This window comes from Gavialis gangeticus, unplaced genomic scaffold (genome assembly GCF_001723915.1).
Source record: "Gavialis gangeticus isolate Ggan-Ray unplaced genomic scaffold, GavGan_comp1, whole genome shotgun sequence".
NCBI lineage: Eukaryota > Metazoa > Chordata > Crocodylia > Gavialidae > Gavialis > Gavialis gangeticus.
The window spans coordinates 115,209,020-115,223,885 of NW_017729022.1; positions in this window are offsets into that span (position 1 = coordinate 115,209,020).

The window sequence follows — 14,866 nt, forward strand, 5'->3', positions numbered from 1 at the left end:
TCCTGCAGACTTCTCTAGTGGCCTTTGTCTTTGAGTTTTCCCCAAAACCCTTGGGTCACTCCTGCCCTGACATCGGGCCCTTCACACCCGCCTGTAGGGATGCCTTAGCCCTACTGCAATAGATACTACCACCAAACTGTCACCCAGCTTTTGACCAAGCCCCTTTTTCTTCTTGCCGACCCTCCCCTGCCACGTGTCTTGCCTTTTTGCCCCATGGCTCTTTGTCTTCCACTATCCCAATTGCTGCCAACCCCAAAAATTAAAAAATCACCTGTCACATCTCCAGAATCATCTTCTATTCTTGGGTCTGTCTTTTGAATAACAAAGAACGTAATTCTGGCCCCAGCTCTTGCTAGACATCCCAGCTGAAATTAAATTATGCAGATCTAGATAGCATGCTGCCTGACCACAGAGTTTGCAGCTTCTTCCCATACCTTCAAACTCCAGGAACACGGGAATGGGGAAGAAAGCCAATCAGAAGAGGCTTTCCCGATAGCATAGGTGAGAAATTGAGTACAAGAGCAGAGACCAAAATCACATCTGTGGCCCTGAAATCTAAAGAGTTGATAACACTGCTTCTGCCCAGGTGTCTGCCTTTCTCCTGTCTCTCTCTCTCTCTCCTCCCAAACCCCATTTACTGTGCCCAAGGTGTAGGAGAAAAGGAAGGTGCAGAGGATTGAGGAATGGGATTTGGATGAGGGAATGACAGGACAAAGGATGCAAATTCTGTTACTAGCAGGCAGCTCATAAGTGAACAAAGCAAGAAAAATAATCTTTCTTTACTTTTGTAAAGGTATCAAACTACAGAGATCCAGCTTCTTACACAGTGCTGGGGGTGGAAAACAAACCAAAACAAATAAACCCCCAAAGCACAAAAAAACAAGGAAACAACTAAGCACTGAGTAGTTTTCATCCTTATAAAATGTGTCTCCTGATCTGATCCATTTCAGTGCAGGGGGAAGTGGCTAAGAGGCTACCACCAGTCAACCTGGCTGTTTGGGTTGGGGAGACAAAAAACTTTAATCAAGCTATCCTGAAGCTCCCTCAAAGGTCAAGATAACCTTTGATTTTTTTAAAAAAGGATTTAATCCTGCACATTAAAATCAGTAAACAGTTTCCTTCTCTGTGTTGTAGCTGTGATGGTCCAGGAAATGTCAAGAAGTAAGGTTTTTTGGGGATATTTTTGACTAGATTTGTCCAACAGTTCTCCCAACTGTATAGTTGGGAGAACTGTTGGACAAATGTTTAAGTATCAGGTGCCTTTCCTCAGGTCTGAAGGGGAAGACGGACACGGTTGAGCTAAATATCAAGGTAAATATTCCACGACAATGGAAGCAGACTGCTTGGAGGGATGGAGGAAGCATGGGAACTGGGAATGAAGAGGTGTAAAGAGCAGTAGAATAGGCAATCTTGTTAGTTCAGGGGTGGGCAATTCTTTTGGCTGGAGGGCTGCTTAATGAGTTTTCGTGAGCTGCTGAGGGCAAAAAGGGTAGCCCCACCCCCTGACAGGTACCCCACCCGCTGGTTGCCATCTTGGGACTGGAAGTCCCACCCCGACCCTTGAAATGTACTACTGGAAGTCTCTCCCCTTACCCCTGGAAGTACTCCTTGGGGAGGGGGGTGCTATCTTGGAACCGGAAAAAAACCAACTCATATGCTAAAAGTAAAGTATCTACTATAACATATTTTAATTTTATTTCAAAAGCAATTTTATATTTTTGTCCTGATTTATGTGTGTATGTGTAGTGTATATAGAGGTGATTGCATGACAGCTCAAAAATAAAGGCTTACTCTTGCATATTGTGTGTGGGGGAGTGTTTGGGGTGTGGTTGGGGAGGTGCGGGGTGTGTATGGTGAGGTGTGGGGTATATATGGGTGTGGAGGGGTTTGTCAGGGGGTGTGGTTGCATATGTGGGGGGTTGAGGGTATTTTGGGGGTGCGTGGGTGTGGTTATATGGGGTTTGTGGGGTCTGAAGGAAGGTGGAGGGTGTTGGGACCCCTGACATGGTGCACAACCCTGATGCTTATGGTCAGCACAGGCATAGCCACATGGCAGCTCACAGCTCCAGCCAGGTCTGGGAGCTGCACATGACAGCAAAGAGCAGAGTCAGACCACTCCACCGCTATGGTGTGGGGCTCCGTGTGACTGCAGCTTCTGGGACTTGGGCACCACCAGGGGCAAGCCGCACGCAGTGGATCCAGTGGCCTGACCCCGCTCCCTGCTGCCACATGCAGCTCCTGGGACTCTGCTGGGAAGCAGGGAGTGGGGCTCCCCACCACTTCTGGTGGAGTCCTGGGCACTATACATGGCAGCAGGAAGCAGGGAAGGCAGCTGTCTCCATTGTGCAGGGCTTCCCCTGCCAGTGGTGCGCGAGTCTCAGGAGCTGCATGTGAGCCCTGGGAAGCTCCATGCAATGGAACTGGGCTGATCCAGGCTCCACATTCCCACCACCACACCAGATGTGGGCCTCAGGCCTCGAGCTCCATACTCCCACCAGCCCCAGCCACACACGTGGTGCTCCCGCCCAGGTGAAAATTTAAGAACTATGTTGTACCACTGAAAACAAAAGGTCATATTTTAACAATGTTTCTTTCTAGAAACCATTAGTGATGCACCCATTGTGTGGGAACAGCCTTTTACAAAGTTACTCAGAAGGAATGGCCCCACAAAAAATAGGACTCAGTTAGGAACTGTTTACACATAGAAGAGAAGCAACCTGCCACCTGCTGCCACATCCCTACCTGCTGCCTGCTGGGAAATGGGGAAGCAAAGAGGAAGCAAAGCAGATCTCTCTGTGGTTACAGCAGTGGCTGGGCAGTACCCAGGCCAGAAAGCTGTGTGCTGTCTGGGGCTAGGGCCAGGGCCCTGCCATATATGAGGGTGGGAACAAAACCTGCAGACTGGGCAGGGTATAATTAATTGGTGGGTGCCTGCAGGCGGGATGAAAATCACCTAGCTGGCTAGATCTGGCCTGCAGGCTGTATTTTGTTCACCCCTGTGTTAGTGACAGAGGGACATCATTCAAGAAGAGTGTAGTTACTACTTGTGAAGTGCAGGGAGATGATTGACATGATAACCTTGCAAATATTTAAGACTTGAGCAATGGTACCTGATGCTCAAGAGCTTGTCCCAGAGCTCTCCCAAGTATACCAGAGCGCTCCAAGGGATGACAAGGTCAAACGGTTATAAACTCCAGAAAGACCTTTTCAGGCTGGACATAACAAAGAATTTCTTTACTGTCCTAGCCCCCAAGGTCTGGAACAGCCTGCCATCAGAGGTGGTTCAAGCCCCCACATTGAACACCTTCAAGAGAAATTTGGATGCTTATCTTGCTGGGATCCTGTGACCCCAGCTGACTTCCTGCCCCTTGGGCACGGGGCCAGACTTGAGGATCTTCCGAGGTCCCTTGCAACCCTAATGTCAATGAAATCTAACAGTTGGTCCAATAAAAGGTATCACAAAAAAAGCCTTGTTTCTCTTCTATGTGTAAACAGTGCTAAATTGAGCCCTATTTTTTCTGGGGCCATTCGCTCTGAGTAACTTTGTAAATGGCTGTTCCCACACAACGGATGCATCACTAATGGTTTCTAGAAAGAAACATTGTTAAATATGACCTTTTATTTTTAATGGTACAACATAGTTCTTAAATTTTCTTCAGGTTAAATTAGTGAACATTTTTGCCACCTAACTTTATGACACAGTGCTACGACATCGTTTTCCCCTCTGAAATAAATTGAAACTGCTGTTTTCATACCCACACATAATAAAATGGCTGGGGTTAAATAATGAGGCTCAGCTGTTCCAGGTTTAGCAACTTTTCAAGCAGTGATTATCTAAGTCACTAAAAAAATAAATATTTTATTGCTTTTTATGAAAAATGCATCATTCCCACCTTGAGATTTCCAGCAAGGCTTTAAACTGCTGCAACTCTGGATTAGAACTGAATTTCTAGAGATGCTGCTCCCAGTGAAATCAAATGAGGTTTTGCTGTTGGACTTAGTCAGAGAAGGGCCTTAGATTTGTTTGCATAATTAAAAAGGGGAGTAGAGGATCATAAATTAGGGTTTTGCATGGAAACTATTTTTAAAATCCAGACCCAGCATGTTTCCCTGAGAAATCACTGAAAACACAAGCTTCCAATTTCTTTTTTGCAACCTACACTGTATATTAACCTTTAGAAAAAATTTCAGTTGAATAAAACCATATTTAAAGGAAGGAAGGAAAACTTCAAGTTTGACCCTCTTGATACAGTAGAGCAAACCAAAACCCCAGATGCAATATTCCTACACTTTAGGGACATTCAGATCCAAACTTGGCATGTTGGGCCCATTGTCCATATGTACCAATGGCTGTTCGTTAAACACAGTCAAACTCACAATTCTGTGCAACTAAAACCAGAGCTGTCATTCTCATGTGAGCCAAAAAAAAAACAAAACTTCGTGATTATGCAGATATCGCATGCTTCCTTAAGCAGCTAGGGAAATTGTCTGAACTTTAAAAATTTCCTAAGTTTAAGAGAAACAAAAAGAAACAACAGAATACTTTTCACCTTCAGCAGTTTTACAGGATCAGACTTTCTATTAAGATGTTTCTGTGGGAAATAGAAGTGACGGCAGGTGAGTCCACACATATACTTTAATACACATTAGCCTGTTTTAGCATGCATTAAAGCATCACAAAAACCTCTTAAAATAGGCTAATGTGCTTCACAATAGTACATTTCTAGTACCTCACAATGGTACCTCACAATGCGTAAATTTAACGCGCATTTAATGCAAATTTTGCGCATTAGCAAAAGCACGTTAATGAATGTGCAGATATACCCATGGCATCTAATCTTGGAGCCTTTGCTTAGTTCAGTAGTCCCAGTGAAGTCATATTAGCACAAATCGAACTTTAGTTTTGTCTATATAAGGTCATCCAAGGAAATCCATATGAATTATTTTTTAATGTGGATCAGTTAAAAAGCATTAAGCCCCTGTGTGGATAAATTTATTCTGAATTACAGTGGCAATATAGCAGAGCTAGAAGATAATTTTTTGAGCAAAAATGATGGTAAATGAACATTAGATATGTGATCTGTTGGTACAGTCAGGTTAATCCAGATCCTCAAAAGGAACAAGATGTTGCATTGTTTAATTCCCAGGAGTCTGGCCTATAGTCCGGGAAACTATAGGTCAGTCAGTTTGACCTTGATAGTGGGTAAAACTTTGGAAAAAATTATCAAGAAGTCCATTTGTGAGAGACTGGCAGAAGGCATGATGCTGAAGGATAGCCAACATGGTTTTGTTATGGTCAGGTCATGTCTGACCAACTCCAAGACCCACTCTAATTAAAGCATCCAGAGCGTCCCCACCCTGAAAAGTGATGGCAGGGGTGCTTTAGCTACAGCTCATTGGACACACGTTAGTTAAGTGCTCTGCACCACCATTCAAGTGTGGGGATGCTAATACATGAGATGCTGGAGTCTGCCTGTGTGCGATAAGTGCCATGTTCCAGCAGACTCCGTTAATCAAGCCTGCTCCTATGCACTGTAATTACAGTGTGTCAGTGCAGCCTCACTGCACGGGTATAGGTGCCCCACTGACAGTCAGTGGAAACTGAGGCACCTATGGGGTTAGGTGGTGGTTGAGAGGTGGGCTTGAGGATTTTAGCGGCATCTAAAAGGGCACATGCAAAGGATCCCTTTTGAGGGCTTGGGCCATAATTGAGACAACCATAATGGGATCTGCAGACGAGTTGTCCTAATTCTGCTCCCACTTTTTCCATTGACTCCAGTGCTAATGTAGCTGTTAAATCAATGCTTTTGAAGCACGCCATAGGGAGATGCTTCTGTTTCCTCCCACCCAGTTACCTGAAGGTAAAATGTGGATGTAAAATGAGATTATTCCAAAATTTGTTCCCAAGTGTTTTTAGAATGGCATCTTCTCTCACTTAAGCCCATTTACGCATTTTATGGGACTCTACCAAATACATGAATTATGGGGATCTTCTGTGCTTTATCCAAAAATATTTACGCTAGCATGAAGTAACAAAGACTGACACCCCCCTATCACCATTCATAAAAACCTGAAAAAATCCCAGGCCTTTCTATAAAAGTTCATCTATTTTATATCATCCATAGTGCATGCTTGACTGTCTAGCTACTGAAGAGAACAGAAGCCAACCTACCAGTACTCCCAGAAAAGTAATCACATCTTGTAGCCTCTTGAAGTGTGCTTCTGGCAGGTAATCTATTTCCATATTTTATAATTGGATTGGTCTCCCTCTAATCCCTTTGTCATGCTAATATGACAAATCGCTTATTTGACTTCTGATAGACTCCTTGGTTTCCCTGTTTTATTAAAAGAACATCACTACCACTAAAAACCCATTAAGTAGTTCCGTTATTGATGTTTGTTCAAGGTTATACATAAGTCTATCTGGCACTTGCTGATTAATTTACAGATACCTGTTGCTATTCCATATACTGACCTTAGGAAAAGACCCACCTACTGTTTTTCACCAGTTATTGAGGCTTTGCTGTATCAAACTGTACAGTTCCACGCCTTCTAGATTTGGGTCAGTTATAACTTTGAGAAAGATCAGCTTTAGATATATCACAACCAGTGTTTCTGTGGGCTCTGCTTCAAAAATGTATTAAGGTCATTACTTCCAGGGTGGAAGTAATTACCTGGGCTGCTCGTGTGTGTGCGCGCGCGCGTGGGTGTGTGTTTGCTGAACTTCCCTACATACAAAGATAATTCTTTTGAAGCTAAAGTTCAAATCAGAGCAGCCTGCAAACTACAATATATGTTAAGCTGCTTAATGGCAATATAGCATAGCATTTACTCATATTCACTCAACCAAAGTTTGGATCCAAGAAGAAGAGGCAAAGGAAATGATCAGGCCAGAGGACATCACAAAGTGTGGAACAGTTTAAAAAATTCAAGAAAGATGGCTGGAAAAAACTAGGCTAAAAATTACACTAAACTTTCTTTAGAATACATTTAGTGGCTTGATGCTAGATGAGGCTAATTTTAGATAAGATATAGCTTAGATATGGAATGATAATATGTATATGAATATTAGAGTAACACCTATTAGGAAAAAAATTGTATTTTTTACCTTATTTAGTAGATTTTTTGATATTTTAGCTAAGCAATAAAGCATAAAAATCGAGGTTCATCTTGGAATCTTTGCTCTTTAGCTTTGAACTATGGCTCTTGTTTAACAGCCTATCTGCAGATAAGCCAAAATAAGACCTCTTTTAAAACATAATTTGAAACCTAAGTAAGAAGTCCCTTATAGGCTGGTTACATTTTAAAGGCTTTTAGAGACTTTCAGAGAAATTAATTTTAAATTCTCTCAAATGTTAACAGGACCTTTAAATGAATACACATTTTGATCACATGCTTTATATGAATTACCTGTGCTGTTTGGTCATTTATATCATATCTGGATTTCATTATTAAATTTGCTATTTAAAATTATCTACATTTATGTAGTCAGTATTTAATTTTGGTGCAGCTGGCTTTTCAAATCTTTCTTGGTTCTCAAAATATACTTAAGGGTCAATAATTTCCATAAACATTGTGATGTTTTAAGGTTTTCTTCTCTACATTGAATCTAGATGAAAAGTCAAACACATTTTGGGGGAGGTTGGGGGAGTGGTTCTTATTTGTTTTGTTTTTATGGGAAGGAATTTCCAGACAAATTCAGTTTGGGAGAAACTTAGCAGAATTTCTTTACTTGCTGATTGTCCACCTGGAAGACTTTCATAGAAGTTTCACTTTCCCCACTTGGACTAAAAAGAAACTGATAATAGCCTTGGAAGAAGGTTGGCACTGAGCCCCTATTACAGTTTTCCCATTGGATAACCTAAACTGAGACTCCATCTCTGCATTCATGCCCACCCTGGAAAACTGTGACCTTATAAAAAGCACTTTCTTCATCAGAAAGGTATTCTCATGAAAAATTGTTGAGCAGATCTAGCAATAATCTGATCATTTCCAGATAAGAGTTATGATTGTCTGACATCAATGATTAAAAGAATTGGATAGCCTTGGTCTCCAGCTTCTGGGGAAAAGGAGTGTAAAAGAATCAAAGACTCCAGTAAAATAGAATGGTTTGCTTTTCTTCTAAAATGGTTTTCTACCTAACCTTCCACTTGCATAGTTTGTGGATGGCACATTATAAATGTTTGGAAACATACAATGCACTTAGGCTATAAATAGATGTCTCAATTTTCACAATGAAGCGTGGCAGCTTCCCTACCTCCCCATGCCTCTAATTGGCCAAGGGGTCCTGGAAGTCCTGTTCCTCCCTGGAGATTAACAGATAGCCATGGGGAGGGGCACAACCATTTTCTGTTTCCCATCCTCCCCCTGCCCCACCTCTGTTTGCTGACTATTTTTGTGCTTTTTCTTGGTCCCTGAACTTTGTCACAGGGACCAGTCTTTTTTCATGGGGAGAACTACCAATTTCACAGTTTCTGCCAAAATTGCAAAATCACAATTTCAGTAGGTCCCCACCTATAGAGGCACACAGACACACCCTTGGAAAAAAACTTTAGCACATTTTATCCCACATATTTAAGAGGGACAATGGACTTGTCTGTAGGATCTCGAGACCAAAGGCTTTCAGAAGCCCTTCCACTGAAACCAGCTGTGTTGATCTAGATTAACACCAGAGCAACTGAGATCAAAACTGTCTAATGTGCATGCAGGCAAACTCCAAGTCACAGGGCAGTTTCCTGGATGTGTTGCACACAATATTTGATCCTGGATTAGAATAGAAAAGAGATTAAATGAACAAGGCTTTTTAGGAGACAGAGCCATAAACAATAAACTCCATGTAGAATAACATCCACTGAAAGCCCTACCTGTATTGGATCCTGGCTGGATCTCTCCAGAGATCCTTAAGAGCCTTAAGAGCCCATGATGGCTGACTGAACTCATGGTAAAACCCTTGAAATCAGTATGAACTAGGCAGCTAAACAGCTTTGAGGATCTGAGCCTTGGAGTCTAGATACCACAGTGACAGGCGTATTATAAATGAGATTAGGCTCACAAACTAATATTACAGATCAGACACAGAAGAAAGAAGGAAAAAGCAAGAGTCTGTATGAAGTGCCTTTGTCTACAGTTCCCAGCTGATTGTCATAAAATTGCAAATGCAGAACCACACAAGGGAATTAAGGGCTTTCAAGCAGTAAGTATTACCACTTTGTCTCCACCGTTTCTTAGAGAGCGTTACTGATATTGACTGAACAGAATCAAAGGCTGAATTTTTTTCTCCATCACTATTTACAGCAGAAGCAGTATGGCCAGAATCATACAGAGTTCAATTCTAAACAAATCTTAAAGAAACGAGATCTGCTGCATCAAGCCTGGGGCTGGACCCGATGATCTCTTGAGGTCCCTTTCAGCCCCTAATGTCTAATGTCTATGAAAGACTTACTGACACATTTTCAAAGCTGTTAGTGATGTGGGGTACTTCACTTTCTTGATGCCCACTTGGAAGAGACCTGATTTTCAGAAAGTGCTCACCCCTTGTGTAGTCAGATCCCTCCAAGATGTTTTAATTTAGATACTTTGAATCAGTAGTGGTTTCCCAAATTGAAACCTACAGCTTTGCCCAAAGCCCACTGAAGTGAATGGTGTCAGTGATTTCAAATGGACTTGTGATGAGGCTCTAAGAAATATGTCTCCTTGAAGGAGAGGGATGAGTAGCTTAGTCTGTGTAAAACAATATGTGTAACAAGTTTCACAAATCTTCTATCACAGCCCAGAAGAAGAGGTGCAAATAAAATGGTCTAGACATCAGATTCCCTGAATGTATCCATCTTTCCCTTGGTTCTCTCTTTGCTTTATGCTCAGGTAGGGAGGATTCATTACTGAAAATCTGCTGGGACTGTATTCAAACCCTTAATTCCTGGAAAGTGCCTCAGAAATTGTATGAGAGGCAAGGATTTCTTACAGTGATATTTTTTGTCATCACCCTTACACTATGAGAAATTGTATAAATAGATTGCATTTCAGTAGCACATTTCTGAAAACTAGACTCTCTTACATTATTTCAGACTGAGCATCTAAAATCTGAGGTACCCATGCTCAAAGTCATTTTGGAAAATACTGGCCTTAGTAAATATTATCAGCTCCATGTTTTAAATGGAGAGAAAGGGCTAATAGAGTGTTTAGGTGGGTTGGTCAAGGGCACACAACAAGTCACAGACAAAGCTAAGAACAGAACTCAAGTTACCTTTCAGTTGGTCAGCTCGTACAACCTGTATTGTTGTTCTCTGCCTCTGTGGTGGCTGCCATCCTACCGGATGGATTAGGGACTGAACTGGGGGCTAAAAAAAATTAGCTGAGTTTTCTCCAGCCTGAGCTGTAAGGGTAGGACCACAGAAAAGTAGGGCTGGAAAGGACCATCTGGTCCAGCCCTGCTCAAGGCCAAATCATCCCTGACCAAACCATCCCAGTTAAGTGTACATCTAACCAGCTCTTGAAAATGTATATGTCCATAGCACAATGCCATGCTGTGCAGAGACCCTCTCAGCTTGCTTCAAAAGAGTTAGCTTGGGTACCGAACCCAGGATAGCCATTTCAGTATGGCATTTCACACAAGCCAAATAGTTCTGCTGAGCATCTAGACAAATCAGCTGTGATGGGTATGGCACTATACTTTGTGGCCTCAAAACTAACTTGGGCATCTCTACAAGGCTTGCATTTGTGGCATCTTGGAGAATGCCAAGCTACAAGTCACTTCTGAGCATGGATCTTTGTGATATACTAAAATTACAATGATCTTTGCAACCGTTAATATCAGTTGGGGGCCAGCGTGGGGAGGAAGATATGTATAAGCTGAGGGTGAAAGATAGGTCTCCTGCCCTCAGAGAAAGAATACGTCCAGAATGTCCTGTACAACCAACAAACTTGATTTAGTTTTTCTCAGTGATGACAGGAGTAAATCTGGAGCCAGTGGAGCCGTATTGGTGGAAAATGGCCCCAGAAACAGAATCAAGCCCTAAAGGTTCTCTTTAAAGGATAAACAGCAAGAATATTTTGTGACTCAGCTATGGTTTCACAAGCATCAGCTGGAAAAGCACTGAAGCCTCTGAGTCTGCCACCCTTTCCAGATCTTCATAGCCCTGAGACAGAGAGAATGAGAGAACAAGGATGCGGGAGAGCGAGACAAGGAACATGAAGTCTAGGGTTGTCATTTAATTTATGTTTATTTTGGTCCAAGGTTGAAGTCAGTGCAAAGCAAGGAGGTTATCAGATAACTCATATTCGCCTGAGCTCTGTGCTGTGCTTAGTGGGAAGACAGAAGATATTGTCAGATGGCCAGGACACATCTTCGCATTATTCATTTTTTTCCCCTGACGTACTTTTCTTGGTGAATTTTGAATAAGAAAGGAACATTGTTTCACCATGAAAAAGAAATCTGAACCTTATACATAACATTCTTTTCTGAAATAGCAGTGTAACTCAAAAAATTGTATCATTAGCATATGTATACAGTTTAAAATGCTCACCAAAACAATGTTTTAGAATGCTGAGAGATTTTCAAAGCTTTCTGGCTGACCCACACCCATATTTAGATTGTATTAACGAAAATTCCTTGTTCCTTCCCCTACCTCACAAACAATAATCCTTTCTGCTCACTTAATTGCTCCACCATCTTCTGTAGTATTTCAGGAAATGGCTCTATTGCAGTTTTGAACCACCTAAACACTCCAGCCATCTCTCTTCAGTTGCTTGCTTTGTTTTCTTTTCTTATTCATAGTACAGCCTTAAAATGTGGAAAAGGAGAAAGCCCCACTACCTCCATCATTGAAAAACTACACTAGACAAAGCAAGGTCATGGCTGTAGGGAGTAATTTTGCAGCAGCTTCCAAGGACAGACTAGATGAGACCTAATAGATTTGCATCCACTATGATTTATACGGAATAATCCCCAAGTAATAAATATCAGCCCATTCCTGAATTCTACTGCATTGTCTTTCTAAAACCAGACAGCAGAGAGCCATCAAAAACCATCATGGGGGGAAAAAAGTGGGCAAGCACTTATTTCTTGTATTCCTGCATCCATCTGCAAATTCCTGCATCCATTCCTGCAAATTATTCCATCAATATACCACAGGATTGCAGTTCTTGGGTACAGTCAGAGGTTGGCCTGGAGCCAGGAGGAGGTGGCACCAAGCATTTACAGCTTTCTGGGGCATGCTCACCAAGGGAACGGTTCCTCTCCATAATTACAATCAAACAGTGGCTGCAGGAGCAAGCCTAGAGCTCTTGCCTGCATGAAGGCAATAGGTGTCAGCAGCTCCTCATTTTGTAAAGTACTGTCATATTTTCACACATACCACATGCCCCCAAATAAGACAAACATCTTGTTTTGAGAATATAGAGAAACAGATTTTTCCAAAGCCAGGCTTGAGAGCTGACTGTTTGCAGCAGCTCAGTGGTTCTTCAGGCAAAAGCTAGTGTTAACCCTTTCATAGCTGCTGCAGAATTAGCAGCAGCTTTTGGTGGCTCAGTCAAAAGCTACTGCCAATTCAGGAGCAGCTGTGAGAGGGTGGACACATAACTATAGTCATTGCTGCTTGCTGGCCCAGAAAAAAGCAGCACCCATTACAGCACAGTGTCTCCATGCCTCTACTCTATTCCAGCAAAGAAAAAAAATCAGCTTTCCAACTTAAGACATGCAACCCAATTTTAGAGGACTGATTTTCAAGGAAAAGGTTTGTTGGTATGTGGGTAAAAACAGTATTTTTCTTAGCCAAAACATGCACCAGCATCAAGCATTTTGTAAAGCAAAACTTTCATCATACTAAAACAAATTTTCTATAATTCTCGTGCATAGCAGCTAAAGAATGTAATGGTAAAACTTACTTTAAAAATAATCTAATTGGAAGTATCTCTTGCCTCATTAAAGCAAAATCCCTTCCTCTGAGAGATCAACCCCCATTAGAAGTTGTGTATGTTCAATATTAAATATTAAAGGGCCTTTTCGCTTGAGCTATAAAAACAAGGATTTAAAGCACTTAACACTTCTACAGTCCCTCCTCACCCCACCCCATTTCTACTCAAAATCAGAAACATCAGAACTAATTTAAATATGACCCTCCCAAGGCTGTGTGAGCACCAGGCTTCAGTGCAGTACAATTCAGCAGGGACAAACAACAAAGCCTAGAAAAGCTGAAGACTTGCAATAGGAACAAGACAAAATTTCAGATCCTAACTCTGCAGGGAAGTCAAAATAGAAATTCCAGTAGTCTTCATATGAGCTCAGTGAAGCTGTCAAGGGCTCTAGCATATGCCACAAAAATATAAAGGGCACCTGGCTAGGAGGCTGGAAGCAGATGCTGAGACTGTCTATTTGTGCACGTGCCAACATGGAATGCAGTCTAAATATTTCAGTGATGAGCAGTTGCTCTTATTAAGAAAACAAAAAATCTCAAGTTATTTCAATGAACTGCAAAGTAAAACAAAATAGAAGTACTAACTTATAGTACAATACAGAGCAATCTGGCATGATCTTTTTACCAGCCAGCAAAATAGCCTGTTACTGTACAGTAGGCAGGCACATTGCTCGTACTGCACTTTCACTGAAATGTGGCATAAGGGAATAACCATACAGATTATCATAGAATCAATGGGCTGAATTGTTCCACCACATATATTTTACTTGTGTAATGGACTAGAAAATTTGCAAGTTGGGACTCCTGGTCCTTGGAGTGTCTTTGTGCTCAATAGGTTGAGGAGAGTTATCTCAGTGCAACTGCTCTGCTGGGCAAATTGAGGGGTTGGCTGGCTTGATATAGAAGCATCTGCAGAAGGCAAAGGACAGAGATGACTGGAGTAGCTGCTCTAAAGGAAGTCTTGCTTATGACTTTCCAAGAATGATGGGGAGTTTAGGAGAGATGACTGGGTGCTACATCAGCATGAGCTGTTCCATGCAGCATTACAATAAACCCTTCAGAGCATAGCGCTGATTAAAATAGCGTGCGTGAAAGAGGGAGCAATTTCTGAAAGCAGTAATAGAACCATTATCATTTCTATTAGGAGTTTTTTTGAGATTTCTACATTAGACTTCTACTGCACATATGTGTTATCCACTCACATAAGAGGATAGTCCCTGTCCTGAAAAGCTTACATATTAAATGGATGAGCTGGACAAAATGAGATGAGGAAGAGGAGCTAGTATTAAGCCCATGCTACAGAGGAGGAACTGAAGCACAGAAGCCCAAACCCTCAAAGGTACTTAGACACTCATTGAAATTTATGCATTGGAAAATGTGGGTTGGGAATATGAAAGGCTTAGTTATGCCCCTTCTGTAGAGCTTTCTGGGAGGGACACTCCCAACCATGTTCTACTATGCTTCTGCTGGCATGTGCCAAACTGGAACTAGGGCAATGAAGCCACTCTGCCCTACATGACTGCTCTGTAACATGCTGAAGACAGAAGTCCCAAAAGCAGCCATAGCAGTATGCCCCTGCCTCAGATGCAGGGTGCACCTACACATGCAGTTAATGCACAGCAAAAAACTCCAGTGTATTTGCACTAGAGTTTATTGCTCCTAGGCACCACATTTAAATGTGTGCTTGGGACCACAGCATGTTGACCTGGGTTGGAGCAGCCCCGGCTGCAGGTAGCTCTGGGGGGGTCAGTCTGCCAGTTGCGGGGCTGCTCCAATCTGGCTCAATGTGCTGTGGAGGGGCTGCTGGGGACCAAAGGTGCTCCACTGCAGAACAAGCTGGCAGATAGCCCCTGCACTGAAGCATCTCGTGTCCCAGCCAGCCAGATCACCATCTACATGTGCGCTGCTGCAGAGTAAAAAACTCTGAAGTAGGATAGTACTTGTATTTACAGGTA